Source organism: Tachysurus fulvidraco, chromosome 22 (assembly GCF_022655615.1).
Source record: "Tachysurus fulvidraco isolate hzauxx_2018 chromosome 22, HZAU_PFXX_2.0, whole genome shotgun sequence".
In the NCBI taxonomy this organism is placed as follows: domain Eukaryota; kingdom Metazoa; phylum Chordata; class Actinopteri; order Siluriformes; family Bagridae; genus Tachysurus; species Tachysurus fulvidraco.
In genome coordinates, this window is record NC_062539.1 from 12901792 (window position 1) to 12914896 (window position 13105).

Here is a 13105-nt window from a genome sequence, read left to right on the forward strand (position 1 = left end):
TTTTGTAGCCTGCATGCTAAACGCATGCTCATGCTAAACAGAGAATTACCCATCATGCCACAGGGTGGCCAGCAGGGAGCAGACTGCAGAGCAGAGGGTTCTCTTGTTTTTTTTCTCCCTACTGAGACTGACGGGCATAAAGAATCACAAAGGAGGCGTGGACTGTGCATTAATTAATCTCAGTGAAAGGGGTGTGGCTTGTGTATATTTTAACCTCATTGAAAGGGGTGTGGCCTGCGTATGAATTAATCTCATTGAAAGGGGTGTGGCTTGTGCACCAATTAGTCTGAGCGAAAGGGGTGTGGCTTGTGTATCAATTAGTCCGAGTTAAGGAGGTGTGGCCTATGTGCCAGCCTTAGTGGTAGGACGCATGCCCTGTGCTTCAATTAATGTCAGTGTAAAAGGTGTGGCTTGCACATAAATTAGTCTCAGTGAAGGAGACATGGCCCCACATGGCCACACCCCCAGAGAGGTGGTTAATACAGTGTCATAACCTCTGTCTGTCAGTGAAATTCCACCAAAAGACATCGCATGCTAAAAATGTAAGCCATGTGAAAGGGGCGTTTCCTTGTTAGTGTCAGTGGAAGTTTTGCGGTCAGTAACAGGGACATGGTTTCTGTGGTACTGCTTTAACAGAATCATTATTGACATATGGATAGGTTTATTCCTTGAGAACAAGGAGACAAACCCCTAACCATTTTATCTCATAATTATTCTTGGATTTTTTATTTATTAGATAAAAGCCCTAAAGCACAAATAAAATTGGCTTTTATCACACCACAGAGACATGTAATAAACAGAAGGGGGGCTGCATTGTTTCTAGTCCATGTTTGTCTTCTAATACACAAAACTTAAATTCTCTGATAATCAGGATTAAAGATGCAAGTTTACTTAGAAGCAAAAACTGAAAATGAGACAATTTGTTGCATTAATTTCTTGACAAGGATTTTCATTCTTCATTAATATAATAAATCAAAAGGAACATGACAGACGATACAAGGAGGAGTGTACCATGTGAGCCGTGTTTTAGAAATAAACACTGTGTTTACACTGTGTTCCAAATAAATTAAACATGTGATGGGAAAAGGACTCAGCGTGTTCTGGACTTCGCCTGAAATTGGAAGTGGATTTAAATTTTTTAAAGAACAGAATTTAGAATAAATTATGAAGGTAGCATTTTATATTTGGGATGTATTAAAGATATGTATAAAACAGTCATGCTTTCAGGCATTTTTGACCTTAATAGTAAAAGAGCGTGTAAGAGGATGTGCTTGTGACTTGTATTCTCCTTTTACTACAGCGCCCTTGACTTCTCTACAAAGCATCGCTCGTCCTGCTGCAGATCCCTTGAGTCTCTGAGTGAGGAGCAGCTGCCTGCTGTGTGTGTGTGTGTAACAGTGAGTCAGAGAGAGAGATAGCATGAGTGTGTGTGTGTGTGTGTGTGTGTGTGTGTGAGAGAGAGAGAGAGAGAGAGAGAGAGAGAGAGAGAGAGAGAGAGGTGTCTGTATGTTTTACAGCTACTAATCATCAGTGTCCTGGCTAAACATGGTGTGCAAGTCTGTAAACACTGATAGGCCTCACTTCACAACTGGAACTGTTTGATATGAGCTTTATTCACTTATGCGTACTGCGTCTGCAGGCAGGAGGAGCTCAGCGTAACGGCATGTCACAGGTTCAAAACTCCAATATGGACACTGGCACAGCAAACATCAACATTTCTACTTTCCCCCAGCATGGATTACATTTTCAGCATGAAATACATCTCCGCTCCTGCTCTCAGACATGTTAAACCCTCAGCACTTGCCTGCTGAATGCTAACAGTCCAAGCTTCACAGCTTAATAAAGTCACAATTTCGGGGTCACAGCCCAAATCTGTTTTGTGAATTTTTATGTTCCTGCCTATTTAATACACCTATTACAAGTTTAAATTCCAGAATATAGAAAGAACTAAATAAATACCAGCACCCCCCCACACCAAAGTTTATATTTAAACTATATTTGTCATGGACATATGAGATAATCACTGCATATGAGTTTGCGAAATTCAAAAAAGTCTAGGTTCGAGGTTTTAAGTCTAAGGTCACACTTACAACATGAATTAGTTTCAAATGTCTGAGAACCTATCTTGGCTCATCTGCCAGCAGTTCGCACGAGTTTTATGGCTTATCATATCATGGCTGAAGGTCAAATGAAAAATGGGGCTAAATCAGTTCATGCGGCACAAATAAATTCATCTGATCTAAACTAACCTAATTTCCTATAACTCCTCACAATAATAATAATAATAAAAATAAGTTTTTGTAGAAATCAGGGTTTAATTTTCTAAACGCTGATCATTTAAATTTCAGTGTTTCAACACATTAAATATTGTGATAATGACATAACTCTCACAGAGCTGTGGAGATGTGTATCTAATGCATCACCATGGTTTATCTGCCATCAGCTCAAACTCTCACAGCTTAATAAATACATCATATGATTTATAACAACAAGCAGAGTCAGCAGCTTTTACACAATATACATGATGACTCAAGCAGTAATAGATAGAGGGTCACTTCTGCTGTCCTGCCTGTCTGTGTGCATTAGTGGTGTAATCACAGATTAGCCATGAAATCAGAGAGAGAGAGAGAGAGAGAGAGAGAGAGAGAGAGAGAGAGAGAGAGAGAGAGAGAGAGAGAGAGAGAGAGAGCAAGTGACCATAGCCAATTGATTTTTTGACATTTTGTATGCCTGAACATTTAAAAAACGGTCTATGAGCTTGGGTTTGATTGCTATTATTGGGTTTTATGATATTGTGATTACTATCACAGCACTGCTGGATTCTGCACACTGATTGGTCAGAAGGTGTTGGTTAATTGTTGTATAGCAGCTGCTCTGACAGCAGTCTGTGGTGAGGCATATGAGAAGATTATATTAATGTACTTGTTCTGTCCAACTCGTTCTGTTATCATTTCCATATTAACAGCTCATTCACAGGGAGTGTACAGGTAAATGTAAAACTTTATTATGTATGGAAGGAGTCTCCAGTGTCAATCAGAGGTAAAGCTGTAACTACGTTTTCCCACATCTTCAGGACAGAGCACTTCTGTAATTTCTTAAAAATTCTCTTCATGGGAGAGAATAAAGAGAAGCTGGTGTATAAACAACTGTTTATAACAGCTGTAACATAAGTGACAACAAGAACTAATATTAAATGCAATAAATAAAATGTACATCATTCTTTAATACTTTTAAATGAATATTTAGCACACATTATACTGAACATGCTTTGAAATTTATAGATGATTAGCATTTCTCAAAATACACAAGTAAATATTAAGACAATTATAAAAACTAAAACAGACAGGATTTTTAGCTATTTTGAACTACAATCCATACACACACATGCTTAGTGGGAATATAAAAATAAACAGGAGGCCCAGTGATACATTATTTTTCATGATGATATTAGTTCATCTGTACATTAACTTAGAAATCCTGCACTTGAGAAATGCTTACAAAGGGAAACATCCACATACCTAAAAATAATATAATCACTTAACTCTGATCTTTCACACCTGAGCCGATGAAATCAGTTAAATAAATAATCCAGTACAGGATACTGAACATGAGATTCAAAAAAGCAAAAATCTGAGACGGTGATATATTAGGAGGGTAAATTTATGAACTTCTGACTTCTAAAATGAGTTATTACACTCATCTCTTCCCCCAGTCTGCTACTTTCACTCGATTGTTCTGCACTTGTTAAAAGCCTTTTCTCACACATTCACCTGAGTTTAATTCCCACTGTAATCTCAGTCTCCAGCCATCTGCTCAGGAACCGAAAGGCCAATATGGTAAATCCCAAACTAAACACTGAGCTAATTTTATATGATTGGCTCTGAGTGGACGAGTGCCAAGTTATTCAGCATAATCCGAATATCAACACAGCTAAAGGAGAGGAACAGAGTGTGGATGGCAAACACTCTCCTGTGCAAACACACCACACAATGACATTACAGCAGGAGATGAGCTTCTACAGAAACACTGCATTTAAAAAAAGAAAGAACGAACAAAAGAAAAAAAAATCTGGTTTTATTTCAGGAAAAAAAGCAAAACTTGTGATTTCTGATCAATATAAATCTGTTAATGAAGCATGGTCTGTGAAAGTACAGAAGTCGTGGACTGTTAGATTAAAGCATTAAAACATTTTCTTATATATAACCGAGTCCTAAAATGTTTCAAAATTGATTTTAGAATTTTTTATGCCTTTTATACCTCTACAGAAATTTCAGCAGATATGATTACTAAATGTATAATGTGAAAAGTGCAAGCAATTACATTTTAACATTTTTACTTCATTATTGGTGTACTGATGTGAAGGCCACGCCCCTCTTCTGCAGGACGCTCCATCTCCTTCACTCAGCTCTGCTGTGCATCTGTCAGTCAAAGCATGAGGGAATCAGAGTACACACACAATACTGCATCAGTGAGCAGACACACACGCACACACACGCACGCGCACGCACGCGCACACACACACACACACACACACACACACACACACACACTGTTTTCAGGTAAAATACAGTCACGGTGGTCTATTTCAGGTCAGGTAAACATCTGCTTTGAAACCATGAATATTTAATTTTATCCTGAGGAGATGCTCTGGGTATAACACTGTGAGTGTGTAAATCCCACAACCTCACTGCAGGCAGGTGGCACCATCTATCCTACGGCCCAGTGCTTGTGAACACAGCAAAAACGCTGAGAGTTTAATACATCTTTCATCCTAGATATTATCATCTCTTAAGTTCCCAACTTCTGTTTTAACTGCTATTATATGAATACAGGATCAGCACGTCATTGTTTGTACAATGACAATCAATTCAATTAGATTTTTTTAGGGTCTCTGGATCCTATTTGAACTGGGAAATATTTAAATACTGCAAATATAATACCTGTTGCATGAGTATTCACCTCCCTGAAGCTAAATTTAGTAAGGATTTGTAGTGATTCAATAACAATTATACACAAAATTCACATGTATGCGAATGTGTGTGTGTGTATATATAGATTTATAAATATTTTTAAGAATGTCTGATATTGTCTGAATAAGCCTTGGAGTCACATAAATATCACTTAATAAGCTGAGAAATAAACTAGCACAGATGTTGATTTTGATGAGTGACATCACAGGTCATAGAATAATAAGTCAGAAACCAGCAATCCCACAAACAGAAAAGCTTTTAATCATTTTTTTGCTTGTGCGGTATGCTGACTTCACGGATCACTGATATACACATCAAACAGCATACAGTGCTTCATGTGAAGAAGCTTCGTTTCCTCAGTCGGCTGCAAATCAGCAATTATTCTCCTTCACACTAGGTGTCAATGTTAATTTCAACATCGGGCAAAGCCTCTGATCAGCATCCGAATAAGCCGTCACACGAGGTCTTGACTCCTGACAAAAATAAAATTGCATTTGTAATTTTGACTGAAATGTCAATTTCCCCGATGCCATGAGAATGAGCCGTGCGGAACAGAAGCTGGGGGAATTAATACAACCTGGAGGGCATGAGGAACCTTACTGAGAGCTTCTACAGCATCCTTCCTGATGTCATTGGTGTACATGTGCATCACGGTGGTGGTTGTGTCTGTTTTTCAGCATTCATCAACCTCCTGCTGTCCAAACAGATTCTCCTGTTAGAAATCAAAACACAAATCATCAAGTACAAGCTGACAGCTTATCCAAAGCAATGCTCCTTCACACATATAAGACATTTTACATTAACAACAATGTAACGGCAAGGCTGAATAACTTGTCTATGCTATATCTTACGGACTGGCTTTGGTCACCATAGAAATACTATTTGCTTCAATTCAATACATCAATTCAAGTAAATCTTGAGAATTCAATATGTGTATGACCAACTGTTTTTAAATGAATTAAAAGATTCAAAGAATTTCAATGAATCAATTCAAACCTTTTATAGTTCATTTCAATTCACTGATTAGGCCCCAGGAATAAATTAAACACAACTGAAAATTTGTGGTTATTCCCATTAATTAATAATGTACACAAAGTTCAATAGGTAAATTCGATTCGATTCAAAGAACCAAATTGATAACATTGCCATGGCTTAAAACAATTTATTTTGTATGGAATAATTTTTTTTATAAGTCCTAGAATTTTCTTCCTACAATTCAGTGCTATTTAATTAGATTACTGGGTAAATATGGAATTATTTACACCACTTATACAGTATTTGGATTCAGATATGTTTTCAGAGTTTTAACATTTAAAAGCAGCATAAATATGAGAATGACAGAACATTATCACTCAGTTATTATAATAATCCCAATTTTGTACAGTTAAGTGACCATGTTGAGTTTAATGCATTTCTACAGCCTTGTGTTTGTCTCTCTTCATGCTTCATACGCTGCTTATGATGGTTTATAATCACGCTGTTTGCAGTCAGTTTGCTCAGCTTCACACACTTCATGTCATCTGTTCATGACGCTCCTTCTGCTGTCCTGTGGAGTTGGTGCAGTGTGTGTATAGAGATACAGTGTGTCCGTGCCAATATTTAATTTGCATTTAACCGTGACTTTTTGCTGTAATAAACTAGACAATATTTTAAAGTGTGCGAGAGAACGTTATTAAATTAATGCATGTGTCTGGGTGGTAAAGATTTTCTAAAAGAATTTCAAACTCTCATTTCTAAAAGATTTTCAAACGGTCACTTGAGAAATAGCTGGCCTGTGTATAGACCAATCAACTCTATCTCACAGTTTCTGTCCTCCTTTTGAAACACACAGACACAGATGGAAGTTAACAGGCTCGGCGCAGAGCCCACATCAACACCAGCGTGCAAATCGGAGATCAGATCAGGCGCCATCTGCACTGTGTGTGAGAGTGAGTGAAAGCAAGAGAGAGAGAGAAAGAGAGGCAATAGAGAGCTCCATCACAGCCAACAGATGATCATAATTAATAGAGAGATGTTCCACCGTTTTAGCTGGCTGAGCATTTGTCCTGGCTGTGTGTCCAGTAGCCACACTGACCACTGTTTGGGAAAAGACTAAAAGTCTAAATAACTCACATTCTGTATAATCAAATAACCAATCATCAGTCTGTTGAGTGCTTTGTGTAGAGTAAACGTTTCCTCATGTCCTGATAAAGACTATCTGTATATGGTAGTGACTGCAGTCATAAAATTTCTATTTTTATGGTTCAATTCAACGGAGTATATAATATGAAATGTGTTAGCCATTTCTTGCATCTTGCCTTTGCATTTCTGAACATACATCTTAACTGATACAAAGCATTTGCAGAACTCAAATCACAAACATCAACTTATTGCTAACGTTAAAGCAGTAAATATGAAAATTTGAAATCTAAAACAAACATTTAAAACATTTCCCTTTATTATTTTTATTTTGTTTATAGAACACACTTTTTTCTCCCTTTTTTTGATGCACTGTAACATTTTATTTAAAACAATTTTTTCTGACCTCCCTGTCTTTATTTGGAAAATGTCTTTTTATTCCCTCCGCCTTCCTAGTGACCTTCACATACCTGCTGCTTATCTCCCCCAACTTAAGGATAAACTCTTTCTTCACTTTATCAATTAGACAGAAAAACAACAGGAGAAGAGCATCAATTACAGCCATCATATTTAAACCCCATAGATATGGTTTTAAAAAGGTCAATAATCTTTTTCACCTACACAAGCCACTATCAGATTTGGACGGAAGCCCGTGCGTTATCGGAGGTTGGATAATTGGCAGGGAGTCTCGCTCTGGAAAACACAAAGCCATGCGCTTTTCTGTGGGGACGTGAGCCTCAAGGTCAGAGCTCGAACCGTCCACCAAACAAGCTGTCAGCGCTAACTTTGTCAGGACAAATAAACTGGCAGAGAGCGATAATGGATCTAATTTCACCTCTCCTGCCATTGCTGAGCCTGCAGCCTCCCAGGGGAACTGACGGCAAAGCACCAGCTTACAAACACACTGAAAAGGAACCAATGTTATCTGGGGGTTGGGAGGAGGAGGAGGAGGAGGAGAGAGAGAGAGAGAGACTCACTTGAAATGCATCACCTAGAGGTACATTGATTTGGACGTCGAAAACATCTTCGTCATCTGCTGGCTGCTCTCTCGCTTCCTCAGCCTTGGCCCTAAATTCCAGATGTGAGCGATCACTACTGTGTACACACACACACACACTATTGTCAGGATCGATCTGATACAGAAACACTGGACCTATCGTGTCCAAGAGTTCAATTATGAACCCGACTGACTCCTAATTGAAAACTGTAAGTGAAGAAGTGCTGACTTAAAAAAACAAAAACAAAAAAAAAAAAACCCCAACTAACACCATCCATGCTTATTGTTGTAGCGTTATTACAACCAAAGTGTTTATGCCAGAGTTCAACCTTTCAGCATGGAAAAGTTCACCTCTACCTGGTGTTTAGATTGTTCTTATTGCTACACTAAAGGTCACCATTCAGCTCTTCATTCCAAGTGTCCTGAAACACACAATCGATTCTATAAAGCGTCTTTCAAACATTGAAGTTTTAACTGTTTTTATTAACGTTAAATCCTTTTCAGTGAAAGTTATTTGATTTCACTGTGTGGAAATTCTTTTTTCAACGTCATTCAAAAAAGTAGGCAAAACAGGGAGCTAAAAATCTCAACTCACATTATTGAATCATAAAACAAGAACAAATCAGCTTGCAGTATGCAAATGTTACATCAGTACACCAGAGGGATTAGACAGGAGGATGTTGTTTAATTCGCATATTCATACAAACACTAGTTGGCTTTTGTACCTCTTTCTCCATCTAATGCCTCCTTTTCTTAATACAACTGTTATAGAAGAGACTGGTAGAAGAGATCAGGTTTTGTTATTTTATTTTTTGCAAGATGGAAAATTAGGTATAGTGTTATATTTCATTTATGATAGTCACACAGTAGGCTTGTGTGCTTATTAAATAACTGGCACAGGATGACAGCTAATATTATTAATAGATAAGTGTTCATAGATGAAATACCGAAAAGGAAATATTTAGTGTTTAGTATTAGTAATAAGCATAAAAATGGTTTCTGTTTTTGTTGACTAAAAGACTATGCGTGCAGTGAAGTCTTTCAGCAGCCGGTCAGTCTGTAAAGCATCACTCAGGCTCTGTTACAGCAGTGATCACTCACTCAGACAGCGTCGTCATACCTGCCCTGCAGTTCCCTGACATAAAACCACACTACTCCTGCAGCAGCGCCTCACTCACAGCTTATTCTTGTCTATCGCACGCGATCTGTGTATGTGCTGGAGGACACAACACACCATTACTAGTGAAAGAAACACAGCTGCCTCTCATACCTAGAAAGCAGCCGTCACCTGTCCTGAGGCAGAATGTGACACCTTTACCTTAAACCTGCCACTGTACCCCCCCACACACAGCCGCTACGTATCATTACACCTGATACTGTAACACAGACATCCACTGCTAGTACAATGTACACTGCATTCAGACAGCTTGATTTATTTATTGTTTCTTCCCCCAAACCCCAGGGCAGTGTGGCTGTAAGAAACACTCACATTTTGGGCTGTCAGGAAGTCGTCATGAAGAATGTCTTCTTCGATGTGGCTTAAAAAAAGAGTAAAGACAAAGAAAAAGAGAGAAAAGTGTCACAAGGGTCAATAGATCATAAAAGTAAACAAAGAGAGTCGGTAAGACCAGATTAGAAATAATAATCACTTACCACAGCTTTTGAAATATGCAACCAGAATTTACTAATTTTATTTGAACTTTAAATTTTTACAAATGAGATCATAGTTTCTATCCATTTCTACTTACAATTAATATTCTGGAACATCTGCAAAAAACTTAGTTTCTTTCCCTATTTATTTTACAGTAACTTTAAGTAGTTTTTTCTTTAAGACATTCTTTCTCTCTCATAACTGTCCTGTTAATACCCTTACTATTATAAAGTACTGACACTGGAGACTCCTTCCAGAAAAGTTACATAAACAGCTCCTAACAAAGGTCAATTAAAACTTTTTATAAAAATCTGTTTAGAAATAGATTTATATGGAAATTATGAGGAGTGGAGAAGTCTGCTGGAGAAGATCCAAGCAAATTAGCGTTTACTGTTATTAAAAACATATCTGCATTTTAAATGCTGGAACTATAGTCACAGCATTGCTTTAATGCAAATTAAATAATCGGAGTCAAGCCTCAAACAGTAAGTCAACAGAGTCAAAGATCCAAATGTGACTTGGTGAAAAGATTCATCACTAATGCAGAGGTCGAAGAAGATGCCATGAGGAAGTGCAAAATTGGACTAAAGTTATTGTATCAAATTATTTCAACAAACTGTTCTGTTAAGGATTAACCTACTAGATAAAAAAAAAGTTTCTCCCAAAGACAAGTGCACTGATTAGAAGCAGCAGTGTTGCATGCAAACCAATTAAACCATGTAAACACACAGCCTTTCAGTGACAAACAGTAATTATCTTAAACCAACGCAACTTATTTTCACACATCTGAACAGCAGTAAACAAACCAAACTCCTATTAATGAAAAGAAAAAGAGCTTTAAATTTATAAAGCATTACATTTCAAATCAAATTAGATTTTAATTTTCACCTACCTGAACTTATTTCCCTCAGGTGTCCTACAAACATTCCTGAAAGATTTAACCATCTGACACAAAATATTATTAATATGCTTTGAGTCTACATTAACACACTAATGTAAAACAGAACTAAAATGTTGTTTACTCTAAACAGCTAAGGAAAGCCTTTGTACACTTTTATTAGCTACATTTTGCACAATCTAACATTTTATTAAATATGTTTATTTTATATTTTTATTAAAAATAAATATATTTATTTATTTCATTAAAATGTGCTCTGAATTGTAGCCAATGGGAAAATAATACTATCAACAAAAGAAACATTAAGTACATAAAGTATTAGCCAGCTAGCTAGCATAAAGAAAATAAGCAGCAAACACCACAAAATCATTAACTATGTAAAGATGTTTGTTAATTTTGCATATTTATGATTATTTTACATAACTTATTTTTAAATACTAAAGTATCACTAGCCAAAAGTCACTGTTTGGTATCAGTTACTAATTAGCAAACAGAAGCTGAAGATAATTAGCTAGCTTGTTAGCTGATTAGATAATTAACTCGGTGCTGGTCTTAGCACAGGCATGTGGGCAATATATTTTAAGTATTTGCAGTAATAAGCACTAAATATCTATCAGTATTCAGTATTTTTTTTTTTCAAAGTAGTACTGGTCAAGAGAATAAATAATCAATTGAAACAGTTGGTAACTGGAATTTTTGCAGGCTATTTGTTTTTCAATATTTATTTCATTATTTCATCAAGGTTTATACAGCACATCTGATGCATTTAATGTTCATGCATCTGTCTTTAGACTTTTAAGGAGACGCACATTTAATTCACCATTTCCTGATCATATAAACTTTTGCAATTTTTTACACAGTCTTTTAAGATAAGGCCATAAAAAAAGAAAAAAAAATTAGCTTCTCAATAAAGATTCTATAACAAAAAATTATGTTAAAATTAGACATGTTACTTTAAAAAAATCTAAAATATTTATTTGGATATTAATTTTAGCTAGAGATTGTCATTTATGAAATAGAATCACTTTGTATTAAAACAGTCATAATCCAGTTGGTATTTATAATAATTTCAAGTGTAATGACTTTGATAACAGACTCCGCTTTAATAGATCACACCTAACTTGTTTTAATATCAAATAAAATACAAGGCATCTAATTAACCAGATAGACTGGATGCACAGACAGATTTAACATTAACGTGAATTAATCTAATTAATCAGACTTTTGCATTTACTACATAAATTAATCTTTAATACATAAATCAAACATTCAGTTTTAATTTTATGGTATATACTAGAAGGAAATCAGATCACCTTTTTATATAACCAATCAATTTATGTTTCAGGATTAATTCAGTTTAATGCTGCTGGGTGTTGCTAAATTAATATATAAAGTGCCAACAATGAATTGGATTGATTAGACTCTTTGATTTCAGCTCTAATCTTTATTTCACATTCCAAAATGTATAGTGCCAAAATGATTGGCTTAGAAAGACCAGCCTCTGCCTCATCCATATGGTTTAATTGCAGGGGGCAGGTGGGCAACAGATTCACAGCTTTAGCCAAAACTGTTCACAGTTGGGTAAAGTTTGGCAAAACCGGACCTTGTGCATGAGTTGCTATGCTGGCTGGTGAGTGATCCTCATCAGGACAGGAAGCTAAATTCTTATCAGGATTCATTTGGAGCTGAATAACCAAGTTGTTGCATGGTCTGAGGACATGGACTAAAATGTGGTTGAAGCCCCATAATGTACTGTTTATGCAAATATCACTTTAGTCTCAATGTCTGATGCGTTTTGTACACTTTTCTGTCACAATATTGAATCTGATTCTCTGGTTCTCAGTTCTTCAATAAAAAAGTAATAACTAGATCAAGGGGGAGAGTTTTCTTTAAAACAGTCAGAAGTGAAGAAAATAAGCATTTTTGTTGAATAGCTACATGAAAGCATGTGACACGTCAATCAATTCTACTCTTCTTATGAAAGAAGGCTGGTCTTGGCCACATTTGTTGAAGAAAACTGACCAGACTCAAGAAATCTTAACAAATATGTTTTTTTCCTCTTAATGATCCTTTAAATACGGTGGCTGAGAAGTGCAAAACACATTAACAAATCCGAAAACAAATTAACGAATCAAAAAACACATCAACAAATCCGAAAACAAATTAACAAATCTGAAAACACAACGAAAATTCAGACAACCCGGAAACGGTAGGTATCGTTTGTGAATGGAAACTTACCGATATACAGGTATGGAATCTTATGTGTAATGTGTAAAGTTCTCCGTTTAAATATAAGAAAATAACATAATTAATCCACAGTAATCCATTCCATCCATCATTCCAACTTTTCCCTGCGGCAGACTGCTGAACTTCATGTATATCCTGAGTGACTTCGGTGTCTTGTCCAATGATCGCTAAATGTTCCGATCACAAATTATACCAACCTCTTCCGGGTTGTCTGAATTGTTGTG

At 36.4% G+C, this 13105-nt stretch overlaps 1 long non-coding RNA gene across 3 annotated transcripts; it reads right to left on the reverse strand.

Annotated features, from left to right (window-relative positions):
- Positions 1-5208: 5208 nt before the first annotated feature.
- Positions 5209-13033, reverse strand: LOC113640343. Of its 3 annotated transcripts, none has more exons than XR_007139133.1 (5): positions 12873-13033; positions 9575-9623; positions 8066-8183; positions 5548-5682; positions 5209-5443 (listed from the first exon to the last, which is right to left on the reverse strand). It is a non-coding gene; the product is annotated as an uncharacterized LOC113640343 (long non-coding RNA). The 3 variants fall into 3 exon arrangements; XR_003440033.2 differs by lacking the exon at positions 12873-13033 and adding an exon at positions 10629-11102; XR_003440035.2 differs by lacking the exon at positions 12873-13033 and adding an exon at positions 10629-11099 and having other exon boundaries at positions 5571-5682.
- Between the last annotated feature and the right edge of the window lie 72 nt (positions 13034-13105).